Genomic DNA, 17,716 nt, shown 5'->3' on the forward strand with positions numbered 1-17,716 from the left:
AAATGTCAATTAGTGCCCATGGGACAGAAGATGAGTCAGCTACCTACTGTCTTCAAGAACAAGGTGATGGCTTTACAGTTTCCCTAACTCAAAGGTTAGTTTTAAAAGGAAGTTGGAGTTAGGGAAGAGATCAAACGCTTCATTTACTTAAATAGACTTCTTCCAGAGACAACCAGAGATCTCCAGGCATCAGAAGCAATCCTTTTTAGACACTCAGATTCCTAAATGTAACCCTGTGCTTGACCTTATGAATCACCCCTGGGTGACTGATTCAGTATGGTATCCAAATCTGATTCCGTGGTTTATTGTGAAACTGTGAGAATCACCAGACTGCTTTGTCTCACCTCATTTTTCCTGCCTACACTCTCCTAGGACTGGGTGCTGGAACAAGGAGGTGAAAACCCCAATGGCCACACTTAGGGCAGATGTTTTATAGAGCTTTAACAGCAATAGTGGGTAAGTCAAGCTATGCCTATTGAAGTAAAATTATGAAAAGAGGTTGATGTATCCTTTAGAAAGAAAAGATCAATATCACCTACAAGGAAGTACTGTCGGGGGTGGGGGAATATAGAGGGCAGAGTTCCAACACTTCCACAGTTTGCATAAACGTTGTCATTTCATGTATGAATGGAATACATAACAGTTGTGGACGTGCTATTTCAATCAGGTTGCAGCATGGATGAGCTTCCGTCTCACTACTTGAGCACTACATGACATACCCAGAGGAGAAGGATGCCAGACTCCCATGGAGCACACTGTACACTTGCTACTAAGTTCTCTCTTTTGTATCTAGATGCCGAGAGCTGTCCTTAATTTTAGGACCTGACAGTTCTAAAAACCTCAATTCCTTTTCCTGCTGACTTCAATTTAAAATTTTGCTGCCTCTTTATTATCACAGGCATAATATTTATTCAGGAAGACATCTTAACTTTGTGTGTTAAATTTCCCACAAGGCTTGTGTTTTGAAAAATGTCATTTATTCAGTGACTAGTGCATTTGTTTTATATTATAGTCAAAGCTTGTAAAAGAGACACAATCTATTTTCAACTACTACAATAAAACAGCAGTGTTTCCTGGTTATAGCCTAGTATACATTTTTTAAACATTACAAAGAGTTTGAATTATCATTCAATTCCCTAAACAAGGTGTTTTACACAAAAGCTTTTGCAAAATTAAACACTATTATTTTTCTCTATCTCTGAAACATCTGATGCAGAGTAGATTGTCCTAGAAGATTAATTCAAGCTAAGTAGAGTTGCAGATATTGGTTCAAATTTAGATTTTAGGTTCTTAGACAGCTAATAGGGCCCCATAAATTAGAGAAGATACATAAAGCATCAACTGTCTGTGACCCACATCAGTGACAAAAGACCTACAAATTTAACCCCACATAAATTCTGATAGGCAGAACAGCAGACATCACTGGCTTCATTTAGAAGGTAGAACAAATAGGGTTGGTCTAATGTTTAACAACTTTGGGAGAAGAGTCACTAGAAGAAATTCTTTACAAACAATTGTGAACACTTTCCTTACCTTTTTCTACAGACAAAAGGATGTAAACCTGTATTGGCTGAAGCTGACTTTGGAACTTTGTAGAGCATTAGGAAGACTCTCATCCTCACCAACATATATCACAGAAGGCAGTAACAAGGACTGCGGAATAAACAGCATCTGTCAGAGCAGAGGTCATAGCTCACAAAGAGATATTCTGAGTTTGAACTCATTCAATAAATTGTGATCTGTCCTATCCTAAACTTAATCTCAGAATTAAGAATGTTACAAGTGTAAAGGAAGGAGGCTTAAACCAAGCTTTTGTGGTTATTGTTGTGACTTTTGTTCACCAAGAGATTATAGTCAAGAATGAAAATTACCTTTGGAGAACACAAAAATAAGACATTAGGATGATGAGATGTTTGTGCACGCATCTGTTAATAAGGTCATGCTGAAAGGCATTTGATCCTAATGGTCTTGTCCACTTATAAAAAAATACTCTTAAAATAGTATATCATGTATATAAAAATGTATCCTGCCCTGAATAGGTTTGGGAAAAAAAATAAGTAAAATAAGGACCACAGATGACATGAAAATACAGGTACCCCATGCATTGTTGTATTGACTGAATTGGTTTGTAATGTAGAAAAATCACAGTAAAGAAATCATGTCCTGAACTTCTATGAATCAGCTGGCCATTATAATTATAAGAATAAGCAGAACTTTCTCTTTGATTAACAATTTTTCATTGATATATTGTTTCTAATTCAAAAAGGAAAGGGCAAAAGAAATATCAGGAAGTAAAAACACCTGCCCCATGGCCCTGGAATTTATTTGCGTTCTTCCTATGTCATGATCTCTGTGTTGTTTGGGGGGAGAGATCAGAACTAGAAGTTTCTTGACCCTTGCCTAGCCAGCCTCCAGGAAATAAATGGCTCTCATGGTGGTAGGTGCCAGGCTTTTAAACACTGCCTGTTTTCTTTCCTACGAGCCCAATAAATGCTGTCTTGTTGAGTCATAAGCAAGCTGTCTGTCACAAAGGAGCCTTCGTTTTCTTTAAGGGTATTACCTCCTAACTTTCCCAGCTCAGTCAGGTCTAGTTCATGGGTGGTGACTCTGAGACACAACTTACATGCCACACACATACACACACACCTAACTCACAAAATATCTTTTCTTCCTGACCTTTGCTGTCTTGACTCTCAGTTTATTGTTGCTGTCAAAGGGAGATAAGCATAAGTTGGTCAAAATTACTTCCTGAAAATGATCCTATTTTGAATTCATTAAATAAATTGTGACTTTGAAAAAAAATATAAGACAAAGATTATTTTTGTTTCTCCCTTCCTCCAGAAAGTGGTTTCCATTAGTAAAGTTAATAGCAGTCAAGGTTATATGTGACTTTTTTTGTTTTTTATCTTACTTGATTTAGGTGATAAAGCCACTTCTGTATTACACTTCCTCCTGATGCAGAGGCTTCACATTATCACTGAATCACAGTACAATGTCCTAACAAGCCTGAAATGTAATTAGAAACACAACTGTTTTACTATGAGTTCTGAAGTCTAGCTCTTTACTTTCATGTCTGATAGTAGCTGCTCTTAGACCTTAGTGTGTTTTAATTTGTTTTCTAAGTATTTTGATCTTTGGCACATAGGACTAAATCAATTAATAACAAAGAATTCTTATAACACAATGTGTAACCAGAAATCTACTAGGTGAAGAAGGAGAAAAAAAATCATTAGTTGACCCTGAGAATATTTAAATTAACTAGATAATACCACTGAAAATTTTAAGGGATAGTTTTTCTTCTAATGTGATAAAATTTCGAGATTTTGTTGTATTACCTTTGATGTCTTTTAAAAAAAAATGATGCTCAAAAGCTTTGGGATTAAACTGGATGATGTGGTTGTTCAAGGATTTGCATTCAGGGAATGGTGGAGGTACAAAATAGCATATAAGTCAAGCCTTAAATAAATAAATCAAAGGTTGCAGACACTCTGAAAGAGTCATCATGCTTGCAAAGCCAGCCTATGTTGTGCAGAATCTAGTGAAAAAGTAGTCTGAGCAGACACTGCTGGTCCAATTTATGATGACTTAAAAACCATGCAAAGAGCCCAAGGTCATGCTCCTTTCACAATTGACTCTAGTAGGAAGCAGATGCCAAGTCAGAAAAGCACAAGAAATGTATTGAGGGGCAGATGAAAGGGCAAAAAAGAAAGATGATTGATTATCACGAGCCTCTGACTACAGCACACCACCGAGGGTCCCAGGCATTCTCACAGGGGATAGGCACAGTATCCCTAATGAGAGTCCCACCTGACAAACATCTAAATCAGCAGTACCTCTATGGGTAGTCTGTCTGAAACCTGCCTCAGCTGTAGTGCTAGGCAGATGATGAAGGTAAATGCCCTCCAGCCGCTGTCACCTAGTCACAAATACAGGGAAGATCGCATTAAGGAGCCATGCAACCCTTGTGCACATGGCTGTTACTGCCCCCATCCACCTTTATAAGTAAGTCTAGTCACAATGAGCAGCATTAAAGTGCCTTTGCATACTGTTTTACATTTATTTTCACCAGTCTAAACATTTAAATTTCTCCCTGCCCAGGTTGTTTAAAAAATTGTCCTTGTTTCCAGAGCTCTGGGAAGGACTCTTGCCTGTAACTGATAAAAATTTACTGCCTCAATAGTATAAAAAAATTAACACTGGCTTGACATTAGTCAGTATTTAATGACATTTTTACTTTACATGAAACTGTTCAACTTTATTAACTATTGTAATTTGTATCATAATGCCTGAAAAGTTTATAGGTTATACACTCACATTTTTAAAATTTTTATAAAAATGAACAAAGAGTAATTAGAAGGCAAAATCAATGTTTAACACTTACTCTTAGCCAATTAATGTAAAAGTAAAAAGTCTTACTGTAAAAGTGTATGATTAATGTTGGAAACTGGTACATTCTAAAATATTTCATATAATGAGTGGTGGACATCAGAAAAGTCAGCAGATTAGAGAGTCTGAAAATTATCTGGGCTCTGCAAGAATGCTTCTAGGGCAGGAGGGTGATTGAATGGTCTGCACGTACATTGATTCTCTTTAATTGGAGTAGATACTGTCACTTCTCTTTTATTTTGAGATGCAACCTATGTATTTACATAAAATGTGCAAGGCATTTAATTTAGTGACTGAGATATAACAACAAAGTGTAAAACAGTTTAAAACTAGAGGGAAAAGAAAAAAATCTGAAATGTAACATACATAAGAGATTTGCTGGACACAGAAATAGGTTAGGGTATTTCAATAGCATAATAAATAGGTTAGTGTGACTAAATAGTGTATAAGATACAGCCCCAGCAAGTGGATGGAACTAGAAAAAATCATCCTGAGTGAGGTAACCCAAACCCAGAAAGACAGTCATGGTATGGACTCACTCATAAGTGGATTCTACTTATAAAATAAAGAACAACCAGACTACAACCCACAGAACCATGGAGGCTATATATATATAGCATGGAGGTCCCTAGGACAACTGTGGCTTATATTAAATTTCAGTTTTACTCAATTACTGAGCAAACCTCAATGAAACATCTCACTATTAAGATAAGAATACATACTCTATCAAGCTGATAATAGAAAAATTAATTAATTTTAAAAATAAAAATAAAAGAAAAATTTGAAATATTAAACAAATAAACAAACAAACATTTTACTAAAGTTAAAAAGGGGCAGAACTAGGGACTCATCATTCCTCTTCACATTCTATTCTTTCCCTTGTTTTATATATTTCAAATTTTTTTATTGGTGGATTCTGCTGAAGTTTATCAGTGGATTCTCCTGGAGGATCCGATGCAGATAAGCACTCCTGTTGCAAATCACCCTCTGGAGCAATGGAAGGATCTTTCTACTAGCACGTGGAGGAGACCCGATCTAGTGTTGGTGTGGCCCCGGAGTTTGGTTTATGTCTTTCCTCAGGACAATGATTTGGATTCCTGAGCACTGAACGTACCTCGTGGCTGCTGCTGAAGCCCAACATGACAGAGACCTAATGGGACTCCATGAAAAAAATCTACCCTTCTGATGCCAATAGAGATTGAAAGCCCAATATGGCCAGCTTTGGCAAGCATTAATGTAAGCCTAGGAACTGTAGCCATGAGATTGGATTCTCCAGAAGAGCTGCCAGCTAAAGTCATGCTGGGATTAAGAAAAACCGGCCTTGGCAGGTTCGTGTTCCTGGAGTTGTATCCATGCCAGTGGATGTCCACACAATCCAGAAGAGAATCTGACATTGCTGCTGCCACTGTTGCTGTTATAACAATGGCGCACACTGCTGCTACTGTTTCTGGGATTACCATTTCATAATTGCTTACTACAGCTAGCACAGTGGAGATCCTGGCAACAAAGGTAGCTACCACAGTTAGTTAATATTTCATTCTACTGGGCATTATAAATTTAATTCAGTAGTTATATACATCTCGATTGGCTTTGAAAATTATAAACTTATAAACGCAAGTTCCAGTTGCTTTTGGGATACTATCTTTACAAGGACTCCAACGTACAGTATGGCTCGTTAAGGAAGGGAATGGCTCAGTTGCCTTTAGCCTACTGGCTATGGGTGAGATAGGACCTCTGTTGGTCTTTTCTGTATCAAACACACAGATTGCAAGCCCAGTGCCACTTTGAGATCTTTGGCAGCAATTAACCATGCAGCTCACACATGATCGAGCCAGTATGATAATGAGTATTCAGAGACGGGTAATGCCTAGGGGACACTCACCAACCTAAGACAGAGCACCTGTGTGGCCTGGGCAGGTGTCTCCATGACGGTTAAGGTGACCTGCTGATGTCCCATGCAACCCAAGTCAGAAGCTCATTTTTTAATAAAAGGGGGACCTGCAAGGCCCTGACCCTGTTTTGGGTAACTGTTGCCTTGCTTGCAGACCTTGACCTTGATATCCTCCCAATGCTAATTCCCTGCCAGATTCCACCCTCCTGAATGCTTAAGGGAAGTTCCTTGTCTGTGTATCCTGAATAATGGGCATTAACAGCTTAGATGCAAGATTGTAAAACATCAATAGCGAACTTCTGCCCTCCGGGGTCCTCCCATTGTGCTATAAGCCTGTATTTAACCTCCTACGCCCCTTCAAGAAATGTCTTTCAATATTTAAAGTATATATATATATATATATATATATATATAAAATCTATGAATACCACAAATGTGGTTAATATCATGAGTGTATGAGTGTAAGTAATGAATATCATGAGTGATGAGTGTAATTTAAAAAATAAATTTAAAAAAAAAAAGATACAGCCCCAGTAAGGAAAAGAACACAAAACAAAGCTGGAAGGAGAGAAAGAAGGCCAAGGATTATTTAAGTCAAGTACAGGTTGTACTAGCTCTTGAATGGCTATGTTTAAGTTCCTAATATAACATCTTTTTTTTTTTTTTTGGTTTTTCGAGACAGGGTTTCTCTGTGTAGCTTTGCGCCTTTCCTGGAACTCACTTTGGAGACCAGGCTGGCCTCAAACTCACAGAGATCCGCCTGGCTCTGCCTCCCGAGTGCTGGGACTAAAGGCGTGCGCCACCACCGCCCGGCCCTAATATAACATCTTAAAGGTAGGACATATTTCTGTTGGCTCACAGTGTTCCTGTCATAGTAGGAAAGGCATAGCCAGGAAGAACATCTCATATTCTGCTCTCCAGGAAGCAAAGGAAATAAAGGAAAAGGTCCAGGGCAAAATATGCCAAGGGTCTTAACCTAGTGGCCTATTTCTTCCAACTAGGTCCCACCCTCTAAATTTCTCTGAACCTCTAAATGTAGAGTCACAATCTGGAGAACAAGTACTCAAAATACAAGCTGGTACAAGACATTTCATACCAACAACAAAAGGACTTAGTAAGGGAGATGGAGTTCTAAAGTAGGGTGACATCAAGGAGCTGCCAATGGCACACTGCATTAAGATGTGTTACAGTTCCAAGAGGAGAATGTAGAAATGTGTAAAGTAGTGCTCTACAAACTTATTTAGAGTACAAGGAAAGGTCTCCAAAAACCACATGAACTTGAGAGTCACATACAGGGTGCTAAAAGTCATTCATTCTATATGTATTCATTAAACACCATCTCTGTGCTGGATAAGTATTCCAGGCACTTTGGATATATGCCAGTGACCCAAACATGCAAGAATCCCTATCCCATGAAGCTATCTTAAATTACAACCGGAAAGAGACAATAATGTATTTGGACATTAGATTAAGTAGTACTTACCTGAGATACTATGGAAAGATATCATCAATCACTATTTTCAAAGTTTCTATGAATCATTTTGGAAGATATTAATATATATTACTTATTGGATGTGAAGTAAAGCTGATTGGCTTTCAAGTCCTAATTCATCCATGCTTCCTGTGTACTTTGTATACACACACCCTCATGGTAGTTTTAGTGTGCTTGTACTTTTACTGTTTTCTGTCCCATGAAAGCAGGTAAAAAATATTAATGATAAAAGGTTTAGATTTCAGAGCATTTTTGATTGTTAAATCTAATTAATCTTATCAATAAAAACCAGGGATCAGATATTGAGGTAAAAACCTGAAAGATCAAAGAAGCAGGGGAGCAACCACAGTCAATTCCTACCTTCCGTGTTCCTCTAACCAAAAGGCCCTACATCATCTTTCTGTCCCACCTTATCACATTGTGTCTCCCCTCTGTACAGACCTCCAGGCCTCTATGGTTAAATAGGGGCTAGCTCTGCCCTCTGACTCCAAGCAAGCTTTATTTTCAGAACACACAAACAAAATACCTTACAACACATTTTGTTTTTTGAGTTTCTAGATTAGAAATATTTAAACTATAGTAACTGATAGACCCTTGCTTAAGACACAGAGCAATACAAAAGACAAAATGCCACTAACAAAAGAAATGTTGGATGAATAATAAGACTTAGAGAGCCCATGAAAGAATCAGAAACTGAGATAATCTGATGATTAACAAAAAAAGGAAGTTACCAGTGTTGAATTAAAATCAAGAAGGGGATGGGGAAACATTGTATATGACAATATGTTGGTATTTCAACCAGAAAGGTCTAAGTTTTATCCCCAGAATCTATGCAAAAAAAATGAAAAACAAATTCAGCATACATGTGTCATCCTGGACTGGAGAGATAGAGACAGATGGATCCCTACAGCTCACTGACAAACTAGCCTGGCCTACTGCGAGTTCCAAGTCAATGAGAGGTATTATCTCAAGCAAGAAGTCAATGGCATCTGAGAAATGACATGGCCATACTCCACATAGATCCTCTCTTCAGAATGGACATCAGTGTCCGTCACCTAGTGTGAATGTTATCTACTTCTGCTAGCTTCCCTGTCTGGAAAATGCTTATAACCATGAAACCTGTCAACCACATTTAAGCCCCTGCCTTCCAACAGGGAGTTATGACTGCCATGAGAACATGATGACTAGCCTTCTTGACTGAAGGTGAAATATGATGAAAATGCAAATCAACCACGGAGTTTTCCCACAGGAGGGGTTGAATCTCACTAAGACCCACATGGTAGAATTAGCTTCTTCTCTGCCCAGTCACTCTTTCTATACCGTCTGACTGGTATGTTCCCACAGTCTCCCCAATTGTATCAATCTGCATGGAATTCTTTGTTTCAACATCTGTTTTTTAAGACATAATGCTGGTAATTATCTTTCTACTGCTGCTTATTATCCCAATAAAATGGGAATCTATCTACTCCCATTCATCTCTCTGCTTGAGCAACACCCTACTTATGGGTGAACCTCAAAAGACCATTTGGGTGGCATAGTAGAGGCTAAATCTAACCGGGGTTCTGGGATGCTTTCAGTGAGAATAGGAATAGCTGAGTAATAATGGAATCAAAGGAGGCCATGTTTGTTAGGGAAAATATTTATCACATATTATTACTGAGAGGAATATTCTAGTGAATAAAAAAGGAAAAATTAGTACTTCAGGTTCTCTTGTAAAAACAGATTTATAACAGTTTCCTTAAGTTGGCAGTTACTTATAGAATGGAACACACAAGTGCAAGAACAGGTTCAAGAGAGGTCCATCCCCATTGTAATAAGAAATGTAGCACAAACACATAAGGCAGGTGGGTGTAACCATTCATTTATTCTCCCTTAAATGGGAAAATTTTCTGAAATAGTACAAAGAACAGTCCTTGCCACATGACCCATGGCTTGCTGGCAGAAATTCATCAATAAACACGAATTCATTGGAATATTTCTGAAAGCCATGTTTTAGATACTTTACTTGTCTTATAGACATGACAAAAACAACAGACAAGAAGTAAACTTAAGGGAAAAGAGCTTATTTTGGTTCACAGTTCCAGGGCATAGTCCATAAGAGTGGGAAAGCCATGCCAGCAGGAGATTGAATCACTATGTCTACTTTAAGGAAGTAAATATCGATGGATACTGGTGCTCAGTTCAGATTCTGCTTATTATTTAGTTCAGGTCCCAGACCATGGGAAGGTGCTGCCCACCATTAATGTAGCTCTGTCCATTATGATTTACTTAATTTAGTTAATTGATAATAAACATGTCCCTAGGGGCACCTAATCTAGATAGTTCCTCACAATCATGACAGGAAGGAAAGCTTATCTCCAGATGATTCTGCACTCTACCAAATTGAAAATCAACTTAATGCATCAAAGTGGTTTTATAGCTGTTTATTTTTAGTTGTTAAGATGATAATTTAATTACAACATGTCTTCCTTTCTTTCCTTCCCTCTAAACCTTCCAAATATGCCTCTTCTATCTTCTTCAAATTCATAGTTTCTTTTTTCGCCAATTTTTATTACATGCATATATGTATGTGTATATGCATATATATTCCTAAATATAACCATATAATGTCACCCCATATAATGTTACTTGTATGTATGTTTTCAGAGCTGAAAGTTTGGCACTGTACAATCTACTGGTGTGCTCTTCTCTGGGGAAGACCACACCATCCTGTTCCCACTTTTCCTTAGTAGCCTACAATTCTTTATGTAGGGTTGAAGTTTTTTTTTCTGTCCACTCTGGCATGTCTAATTATGTCGTACTTGTTAACTGTACATTTTACAGAAATATATTTTCATTTAAAAATTAAATTCACTGTGATCTTGTCAATTTCATTTTGGTGGCAATTCTGACTTTGCAAATTTCCAAAAAGAAAAATAGCTTTTTACTTCAGTCTTCTCCTGACAGACATTAGTTTAACTTATTATTTGTATTGTCTCTATGAAACAGAAAGTATCAGTCTCATGGATTTTCTTTTATATTTTATGTGTAGTTGGGAAGGGGCTAAACGTATGCGCAGAATGTGTATCTAGAGCCCAACAGAGTTAGGAAGAGTCATCAGGTTCCTAGAAACTGGGGTTACAGACAGTTGTAAGCTATCATGTTTGTGCTGAGAATTGAAATGGTACCTCTGCAAGAGCAGCAAATTCTCTTAGCTGTTGAGCCATCTCTCCAGGCCTTACACCTTGTAGATTTTCAATCTGATAATTTATGCAAAAATAAATTACTTGAATGTTGGAAGCACAGAGTGGGCACACTGGCAGAATGTAACCACAGTCACTCCTAAATAAATACTGCCTCTATTAGATTTTGGCTCATTTTACATTGATGAGTAGCTAAAAGTCTCATGTTTTCAGTATGATTTTTAAAAACTGATTTCCCCTAATGATGTTATGCCAATATTGTAATATTGGAATGCTCAATGTTTATTGCCTTATTTCTTAAAATCAGTCAGTCTCCTTTCTCACAATGAACAGAATAATGCCTCTTCATCCACCAAAATATATCCATATCCTGATGCCAAGAATGTATATAACTCTGTTGTAGAACATATCAAACGAAAAATTAAGACATCTATGAACTTAAAGTCACCATTTGGCTGAACTTAAAAGAGATTATTTTTGAGAAAGAAAAAAAAAAAGGTGGCAGTGGCCACCATCATCACCATCTGAAGAGTTCCAAGGGATCCGAGAGACCTATGGAGGCTTCCCAAGTATGATTTGGTGACAGAAAAAGAGTCTGCAGAGCTCTCAAAAGAAAAAAAGAAAGAAAGAAAAAAGGCAACTCTTGTAAGAAGGTGCTTTTGAAAAGTGGATTCACCATGAGATGGAAAAGAAAGATGGTAGAACAGAGCCACTTAATGATGAATCTGTACCCTTCACTGCCTTGTGTCAGTCAGGGTGCTCCAACCACAAGGGTCATGCATGATGAGCAGTGGGGTGACTGATGCTGCATGGCAGCCTGTACCTAGGACAAGGTGATGTGCATTTGCCTGAATCTCCAGGGGAAACATATCATTACTGAATATAGGCCCTAGGCATACCAGCATGCCCACAATATGGAGCTGCTGAGGCTGCACCCCTAGCTGCTTGCCTTGCTGGGATTTGGAGAGTATGGGGCAGTGGTGCTGCCGGCAGGTTACAAGCACTGCTGTGGGCTGCAGAAATATGAAGTAGAAATTCATCTGACTATGACAAAGCTATATCTGGAAGAACCCAAGGTCCTTTCCAGAGGATAAAGCCAAGGCTTAAGGAGTCTTGGTGATATTGGCTTTTTAATATTAGCCATTTCCTGCTATGAATTTCTTGTGTGCTGTTGTAGTTTTTCCATTCCTAGAACAGTATGTTTGATCATTCATTTGGGCCCAATTTCCCGTATACAACTAAACTATTTGGAGATATATCTCCCTATGGTGCTAAAAGCAGGCACACAGCCAATACCATAATTTCAGGCCTTTCTGTGATTATCGTCATTAGCAACATCTGTCCAGGACCTTCTCCAGATGAAAATATCTTATCTGAGACACTTCTAAGAACTAACTGCAGAAGATAAGCATCCAGATTATCTGTAAGTGAAGGCCTGGAGGATGTGCTAGTTATGCTTAATCTTCCTCTCCTCCAAGTGTTATCTCTAATTCTAGATTTCCCTTTAACCATTAACCCAGAACTAAAGGGCTTTTACTTACCAGGTACATCTAGCTGTGACTCAGGTTGCCTAGCTACTAAACAGACTTGTCCTGCCCAACCAGAAAGAATCAGAACCAGAGAATTGTGGATTGTGTGTGTATTTAAACTGGATTGGGGTTAAGGCAGTGGGGAAGAGAAGGAGTACTAGAAAAATGAAATGGAAAATGGGGAAGAACAAGATGAGGAAGAACCAGATGAGAAGAAAGGAGATGGGAAGAACTAAGGAGATGGGAAAAAACTAGATGGAGAAGAATGAGAGAGAGAGAACTTAGAAGAATAAAGAGAGGAACTAAGAGGGAATAGGAGCTATGATGGGAAATAATTAGATGGATGAGAATCTAGATGGGGAAGAACTAGATGAAGGAATTAAGATAGCACATGGAGGGAACAGCACAAAATTGTAGAGAGAAATCAGGCAAGAAAGGAGAAAATTAAAAGAGCAGAATAGAAGCTGTGTAGAGAAAGAACTGGCTTACAAGAATAAATTGAATGGACTAAAAAGTTTTGTATATGTAGATTTTTTTGAGGATCCCTCAGATTAATTAATCTGCCACTGGTAGCATCTCTTCTAGAACTCTAGGAGAAGACTATAGAGGGGGTGGACTCCAATAGTCTTCCTTAAAGCAGAAAGTTCCAGCACACAATTAGGACAAGGAGGTGTATAACAGTGTATAACAGCCAGGGGCTGGTACAGAACCTGCCCTTGTTCACCCTACCTAGCCCCAACATCACCCTGACTCTGGGCAACAGCAGGATATCCCAGATAGGTCTCATTGATGATCCAGTATTTATGGTGCTTCAGAAACCAGAAACCTTGAACCAGACCAATAACTTATTGCAATGAATATTTGCATGTAAAGCTGTTTGGTCAAATATATACAAATATATACTATGTGACACACTGCAGTTTCCAATATCACTACCCACTACCCACTACCATGAATGAATATACCGTGGAGAGGTGGGAAAGATGGAGATGACAGTGATAACAGGTGTGGGAAAAGGCTGTGATGGAAAAAGGAACATGTTATTGCTGAGTAGGGCTGACAGAGTGGTGTGCAGTAGCATGGTGCTTGCACAGACTCAGCCTCTGAACATGCTGTCTGGCCACATAATCACCCTGGTTCTGAGCAACAACAGGATGTCCAGGATGATGAAAGGTTCATTTTCTGGACTGGACTTTATGGAAAGGCCTCTATGGTATGTGCTGCCCCTGGAGGCCATATTGGTATCCCTGGTCCATGCTGCTTCCCTAGGCCACGTTCATGTCCAGAGGTTCATATGGATCTTTGATGGTCTGGGCTGCCACTGGAGGCTGTATGATTGTCTGTAGACTGTGCTACCTCAGAAGGTCATATTAGTGTCCATGGTCCCTGGTTGCAGCTGGAGGCCTTGTTGATATGACTGGCCTGTACTGTTGCCTGAGTCCAAGTTGATGACCATAATCTTCGATGCTGCAGAAGTCAATGTTGGGGTCTGTGTTCCTGCTGCAGCCAGGGGCCATGCTGGTGCTCATTACCCATGTTACCACCAAAGGCCATGATGTGTGCTGCCACCAGAAACCATACTGATGTCCACAGCACAGGCTATGATGGTGCCTGTGGCTATGTCAAAGGATCGTGTGGATGATCGTGGTCTATATTGCCACTGGATACCATTCTGAAGTCCCTGGCATGTGCTGCTGCAGAAGACCAATGTCCATGGTCTGGGCTGTTTTCAGAAACCATGTGGAAGTCCATGATCCAGACTCCTACTTACTGTAAAAGGCAAGAAAGCTAGGTTTGATGTCATTTTGATGACTGCAGACTCACAGTTTAGAAACAGAGACATGGAAGGCTTCTGTGACAATCCCTAACCCCAACCCCACAACACCCCCAAAAGAATCAGCCTAGACAGAAAGCCATGGAAGAGAACTCTTAAAAAATGTGATAAGGATGCTAAAATGTAGTGTTGCATGAATCTAAAATGGTCTCATAATAAAAAACCTGGAGTCAGATATTGTGGTCAATGCTGAAAGATCAGAGACACAAAGGAACAAGCCACTGCCATGTCTCACCTCAAAAACTCCACAAATCCTCTGACTGAATGTCTCTGAGTCATCAGCTGAAAGAGATCCAGCTGAAAAGGGATCTAGCCGAAAAGGCCTCAGCCAAAAAGCCTTCTAGCCAAAAGGGCTTTAGTTCCTGTCTCCTCACACCTTATATACCTTTCTCTACCCAGTCATGTTACTTCCTTCCTAGAGCTGGGATGAAAGGCATGTGTGCTTCCCAAATACTGGTAGCAGAGGCATGAAATCTCAAGTGCTGGGATTAAAGGGGTGTGAGTCCCAAGTACTGGGATTAAAGGTGTGTGCCACCATTGCCTGGCTCTGTTTCTCTCCTAGACTGAATGAATCTCATATAATCCAGGGTGGCTTTGAACTCACAGAGGTCCAAATGGATCTCTACCTCCTGCATGCTAGGATTAAAGTTGTGGGCCACCACTGCCTGACATCTAGGTTTTCTTCTAGTGACTTGTTCTGTTCTCTGGTCTTTAGGCAAATTTTATTGGGGTACATAATATATCACCATAGTGTAGCTCTCCACAATTGATGGCTTCTAGTGGGGGTGTGGGTGGGGAAGGGCTCAATTTTCATTAAGGGCCTGACCATGCTCCAATGAGTATATGGGCAACCCAAATTGGACTAATTCTCCTCCTCCTCCTGCTCCTCCTCCTGCTCCTCCTCCTGCTCCTCCTCCTGCTCCTCCTGCTCCTCCTCCTCCTCCTGCTCCTTCTGCTCCTCCTCCTCCTGCTCCTCCTGCTTCTCCTCCTCCTCCTGCTCCTCCTGCTTCTCCTGCTCCTCCTGCTCCTCCTGTTTCTCCTCCTCCTCCTGCTCCTTCTTCTCCTTCTTTTGGGGTAGGTTGTCACAAGTGGAGGGGCACCTGTGAGGACTGGGAAATGAGTGAAATCGAGGTACATGAAGTGAAATTCCCAAATAATCAATAAAAATATTACATTAAAAAGTGTTTATTTTAATGTAATTAAGCAGAGAAGTATGAGCAACAGAATGTGGCAATAAAGGAGAATCTTATAAATATCAGGATGAGAAATCCTCAGTTAGGTATTGGTAACTTTGAAGGCCAAGAAATTGGGCCTCCAATGAAGGAAAAAGCTGAGTGCTGTAGAAGTTTCAAAACTCACATGAAAGTCCTGTGCCTGAAAGCCTCCAAGAAGGAATATAGCCCTATAGTCATGTGATTTTAGTTTGCACAGAAGGCACTACTAAAATAACCACCTATTAAGTGTTAAATGAGTATTTGTGGACTCCACTTGAAAAATTTCCAGATCTATTGTTGTCACAGTTTCTTGGGTCCTGGTGACCCCCATCATGATGATAATACATGAATATCTCTAGCCTGTACTTAAGCTAGAAGCCTTATAAGATGGTTGTGGTAATTGTCTCTCTGTTATTGTGACAAAATACCTGATATCATAAAAACAGGAAAAGTCTGTTTTAGAGCTTGAGTTTTCCATTCCATCTGTTTGGTTGCACTATTTCTGGACAGTGGTAAAGAGAACATTATGGTGTGTAGCATGTGTTGTAGCACCTCACATATACCAGAAGAGAGAGTAGATAGAAAAAGAGAACTAGAGAATGGGAGGAAGTGGGTGGAGTGCGAGGGAGGAGGATGGAGATCGATGTCAGGGACATAAGGAGATGGAGGAAAAGAGGGAGTGACATGCACAGACGCTTGCTTTCTCCAATAAGGTCCCATCATCTCCATCACTTTCCATTACTGCCCAATAGCATCACCAGCCAATGTTCAAGTTTCAACATATGAGCCTTTAAAAGACATGCAGGATCTAAATTATTAACAGTGATATTTCAGTGTCTCCTGCTCTGTACAGTTTGGTAGTTAGTATCTTTCTTTAATTCTTTTGTGGGAAGATGTAAATGTTATGAGTTACGATTGACTCATGCAAAAGGACAAAGAATACAGTAAAGAGGATCGTGTGTAGATATTTAAATAAAAGACAAAGTTCAAATCATGGACAATTGGAGGGACAGAGGTACAGGTAAAGATGACTGAGAAACTACACTAAATGACTGAAGTCTACAAACTGTGGAGATTAACCTCTGAGGAAGTCCCTTTATCAAGGCAGACACTAAAATGACTTTCCCTCCCTGTGAGCAAAACCTATACTCCCCAGGATGGCTAATAGAAATTCAATTACCATGATTGAGTTTGAATCTGTAGACATTTCCTTTTATGGCTGCTAATAAACTCAGATGTTAATTTGTGTGCTTTCCATCTATTTCACTCAAGTGTGAGATGATGTAGACTTTCCTGGATTTGGAAATCTGAGAAGAGACCTAATTTAGAGAAAATCTAATCACAGGATAGTTACAAAGACTGGCTGGTTTACTGTGCTGAGAGCTGAGATGCTATTGCTAACCACAAATGTTAGGCTTGTATATTTGTCACACCCATTTGCTTAGGGCACTGGCCCACCTATCTTGTTATATTACTGGGAAGAGACAGTGTTATCCATCATTTTCTTAATTACTTGATAATTAGAGAGCCACAGAATAAATATGTTGTCACATTCTGAGAGCAGACAGCAAAGAGAAGATAAAAATGACAGTCAAGGAGAGGCTTGTTCTCCTTCCATATTGGAGCCAGACTTCTCAAATACCCCTTTAGTCAATTGCTCTGTGTCTTAATACAATACCTCAGCAGCATGGGTAAGCTTAGATTTCAGCCTTTCCATATTCCCCTAGATATTTGTTTTGCAAATTGACATTACCACAGCTTTTGGGATTGTTGTTGTTATTGTTTGTTTTTGTTATTTGTTTTTCAAAACAGCGTTTCTCTGTGTAGTGTTGATGCCTGTCCTGGATCTCACTCAGTAGATCAGGTTAACTTTGAACTCACAGAGATCCACCTGGCTGTGCCTCCCAAGTGCTGGGATCAAAGGCATGCACCACCACCACCTAGCTTACCACAGCTTTTGTTATACTTTACATACCTCATGTCAGAAACTAAGCTTAAAGCTAGCTGAAATCTGAATGATCTAGCCAAATAAGAAGTGGTTATTGAATTGCAAAGGGAGTTTCCTATACTAAGATTAGATGACAGTTTCCAGGACAAGTTGCTATTCAGATTCTGATTATATCTCTTACTAACTGTTAAAAAAAACACTTAATTTCTCAGTAACTTTGAATCCTCAATCATGTAATGC

The sequence above is a fragment of the Peromyscus maniculatus genome, chromosome 14 (genome assembly GCF_049852395.1).
Source record: "Peromyscus maniculatus bairdii isolate BWxNUB_F1_BW_parent chromosome 14, HU_Pman_BW_mat_3.1, whole genome shotgun sequence".
NCBI classification, from domain to species: Eukaryota; Metazoa; Chordata; class Mammalia; order Rodentia; family Cricetidae; genus Peromyscus; species Peromyscus maniculatus.